Source organism: Ovis canadensis, chromosome 1 (genome assembly GCF_042477335.2).
Source record: "Ovis canadensis isolate MfBH-ARS-UI-01 breed Bighorn chromosome 1, ARS-UI_OviCan_v2, whole genome shotgun sequence".
Classification (NCBI taxonomy): domain Eukaryota; kingdom Metazoa; phylum Chordata; class Mammalia; order Artiodactyla; family Bovidae; genus Ovis; species Ovis canadensis.
The window spans coordinates 404,050-408,060 of record NC_091245.1 but is presented as its reverse complement, the minus strand read 5'-3'; the positions used below and the strand labels follow the sequence as shown (position 1 = coordinate 408,060).

General features: G+C 54.3%; 1 long non-coding RNA gene across 1 annotated transcript; it reads left to right on the top strand.

Annotated features, from left to right (window-relative positions):
* Positions 1–447: 447 nt before the first annotated feature.
* On the top strand, positions 448–3,592 carry LOC138428661 (uncharacterized). The gene is made up of 2 exons (XR_011252538.1): positions 448–1,311; positions 3,439–3,592. It is a non-coding gene; the product is annotated as an uncharacterized lncRNA (long non-coding RNA).
* Positions 3,593–4,011: the final 419 nt, after the last annotated feature.

Genomic DNA, 4,011 nt, shown 5'->3' with positions numbered 1-4,011 from the left:
GAAGGGAGCTGGGTCCCTCTCGGTTCTCACAAGCTTCTCCCCTCCAGTTTAGTCCCATCCACAGCCTGATTGAAAACACCTAACTTCTAACAAAGCAGACAAAATCTGAGGTCTACCTTCCGGAAGTTGGAACCCAGGACCCAGGCTGCTTTACTTTGCTTCAGTCAACAGAGGTGTCAGCCTGTCCCTGGAAGAGGGTCTGGCCAGGGTACCCTGTCCGCGTCACCTCAAGGACCATCTCCTGTCCTCTCGCCCTGACTCCGCCTGTCCCCTTGCCTCCCTGGGACATCCTACGCGCCAAAGACACGCAGCTCCTCGCCCTGAGTCAGTGAGTCCATCCGACACGGAGAACGCCTGGAACCGTGAGCTCTGTGGGCACTGAGTTAAGGAAAAAGCGGTAACACCCAGGGGGTGGATATAAAGCCCAGCAGTGTGTGTGGAGGGAGTCACATGAGAAGAGAGAGGCGGAGAGGACAGGGGAGGGGCGCTCGGACAGCACAGGGCAGGCCAGGGTCCCGGCCAAGGACACTGCAGCCCCAGTCGGTCTGCCTCCGGGGGGTCGGGGAGGCTCCTGTAGTTGTAGAGTCTGGCAGCATGCAGCTTACTGGTGTGAACTCCTCAGCGGCTTCCCTCGAGGCTCGGTGCTGAAGAATCTGCCTGCCAGTGCAGGAGAGGTGTGTTCAACCCCTGAGTCTGGAAGATGCCCTTGGAAAGAAATGGCAAGCCTGGGAAATCTCATGGACAGAGGAGCCTGGTGGGCTACAGTCCATAGGGTCACAAAAGACTCAGACATGACTTAGCGACTAAACAAGTCCTGGGCTGCAATCCTAGCAAGTCTGAACAAAAGCCTTTTCATTTCAACAAGGTCTGTGTTCTGGGAATTCATGGTTAACATGGACAGCTTTTCTGTCTGCTTCCTGTGTTCTGGTCATCATTCCACGGGAGGCCAAGCTCATCCTGTTTTTTCCCAGGATTTGTGCTGAGCCTTCAAGCGTGCAAAACTGCTGCAGCAGATTTACACTTAACCTGGAGTTTTTTTGTTTTTTGTTTTTTTTTAACAGATTTTTTTCCTCGCATGTACTTATATAACAATGCTTTGTACATTTAAAAATTATTTGAATATTTTCAAGCTGTTAAAAAAGGAAATTCAACTCAGTAAATTTTAAAGATCTTCTTGGCTTTCTTCAGTGATTCATGAGTCTGGCACCATCCTGTCTAGCAGACAGAGAGAAGCTTCAAGAGCTAAAGAAGATAAGACACTTTACAGGCAAAGGGAGCAGGAGCAAGGAAGCCACACTAGGCAGCAGGCTGGTGAGTAATTCAGGTCCACTTTCCTCTAGGGGAGGGAAGCAGCCGCTCAAACAAGCTGATCAGGAGATTGCTGATTGAGTGGTTAAAGATTTTATTTCTGAGAGAACTGCATCTCTGCGTAAGTTCAGTCTCACATTGTTGACATGGGGCTTAACACAAGCCCATTTGGGGTCCATTTTCTCATTTTAACAGAGGGCAGGCAGCTAAATAGGAGATACATTTTCTGCCCCTCCCTCCTTTTCTGTCTCTCTGAAGGCTGAAAGAGATGGGAAGACCAGACCGCCTGACCTGCCTCTTGAGAAATCCGTATGCAGGTCAGGAAGCAACAGTGGGAACTGGACATGGACCGACAGACTGGGTTCCAGATTGGGAAAGGAGGACGTCAAGGCTGTATATTGTCACCCTGCTTATTTCACTTCTATGCAGAGGACATCGTGAGAAACGCTGGACTGGAAGACACGCAAGCTGGACTCAAGATGGCCGGGAGAAATAGCGATCCCCTCAGATATGCAGATGACACCACCCTTCTGGCAGCAAGGGAAGAGGGGCTAAAAAGCCTCTTGAGGAAAGGGAAAGAGGAGAGTGAACACGTTGGCCTAAAGCTCCACATTCAGAAAACGAAGATCATGGCATGCGGTGCCATCATGTCGTGGGAAAGAGATGGGGAACCGGGGGAAACAGGGTCAGACTTTATTTTGGGGGGCTCCAGAATCACTGCAGAGGGTGACTGTAGCCATGACGTTCAAAGACGCGGACTCCTGGGAAGAAAAGGGATGACCAACCTAGATAGCATCTTCCAAAGCAGTGACGTGACTTTGCCGACTAAGGTCCGTCTAGTCAAGGCTATGGTTTTTCCTTGCTCGTGGATGGATGTGAGAGCTGGACTGTGAAGGAGGCTGAGCGGCGAAGAATGGATGCTTGTGAACTGTGGTGTTGGAGAAGACTCTCGAGAGTCCCTTGGACTGCAAGGAGATCCAACCAGTCCATTCTGAAGGAGATCAGCCCTGGGATTTCTTTGGAAGGAATGAGGCGAAAGCGGAAACTCCAGTACTTTGGCCACCTCATGAGAAGAGGGGACTCGTTGGAAACAAACTCGGATGCTGGGAGGGATGGGGCGCAGGAGGAGAAGGGGACGGCCGAGGAGGAGATGGCTGGATGGCATCACGGACTCGATGGACGTGAGTCTGAGTGAACTCCGGGAGATGGGGATGAACAGGGAGGCCTGGCGTGCTGCGATTCATGGGGTCGCAAAGAGTCGGACACGACTGAGCGACTGAACGGAACGGAACTGGAGGCAGGCAGGAATGAAAACCTCCTCCCACGGAGGGGAAGCTGTCAAGTGACGATGGCTGCCTCGACGCACGTCCACGATCCTCGCACGCATGAGCGGGGTTTCCTGGGTGACAAAACAGGGGAGACTCCTTTGGCCTGACACGAGGCGAGTGTGTCCCTCGGCCACCCTCCCCACCCCCCAGCCCCCTTCCTCCGCACGGTGCCGAAAGGGGCAGTCTCAAGGTGGAGACATGGAATGGGGGGATGGGGATGGGGATGGGGATGGGGATGGGGATGGGGATGGGGATGGGGATGGGGATGGGGGATGGGAGGAGGGGTGCGTGGGTGGGGCGGATCACCATTCAATGGAGAGAAGCTCGAGGCGAAGTCAGAGGCTCTGACTTGACTGGAAAGCTTTCTGCATTTGAATGAAGCTATCGGACGAGGCCCTGCAGGGGGAGGGTGGGGGAGGGTGGCGGTGGGGCCCGCAGACAATAGCCCCTGCCTGCCTGCCGGCCTGCAGGCCGGCCTGCCGGGCTGAGGAGGCCCTCTGGCGGCGGCGGGGTCACGCTCCGGACTCCTGCAGCTCAACTCGATCCCTTCAAGGAAACTCCTGGGGTGACTCCTGTCCAGGGAATCATCCAAATGGGCCTGTTTCTGAAAAAGGCCCGAGTCACAGCTGTGACAGATTCTGTGGATCTCTTGACCCATGGATTGACCTGCACCCTCCCTCCCATCCTGTCAGATCCTTTCGACACGCTTGAAGAGGTCTTTGGCCTCGGCCCAGAAAACAGGCCAAGATAAACAAATACGTTTTGGTCTTTTTCTTTTTTTTTTTTTTTTTCTTTTGAACAGGGCGAAAACGATGCATGGCCGTGGATTGGAGAGAAGCCTGCTCCCCTCGCGCGCCTGAAGGCAGGGAGTTCTCAGCGGGACAGAAATGACATTCAGAAATGAACCGTTTAAACTTGGTGACTATGCCAGAACAAATAGTGACACCAAACTTTGATACAGTGCTGTGATTTCCTTCTGGGAGGTTTCAGACCCCTCTCTATTGACCTTTAAGTCGATCATCAGTGTGTTGTCCGTCTCACTGCGTCAAAGCCCCTGCTCCCATCATAACCTCACTGAGATCTGTGATTTCCACCCAATGGACAGAGTCATCACACGCTTAGCTCCACCCAGCTCGTCACGCAACAGCGTGGACGGGCAAGTGCGTGCGTGGGCGCGTGGGCAGGTGGGTGGGTGGGTGCGTGGCTGGGTGCCTGCGTGCGTGCGTGCGTGCGTGGGTGGGTGGGTGCGTCCGTGCGTGCGTCCCTGCGTCCCTGTGCCTTTCGCCTTTCAGATTATGAACCCCGCCCCCTCACCTCTCCCGCTCCCCCGCCCCCCCCCACTGCCTTGTCCTTTGCCTAGCTGTGTCTCTGTGCC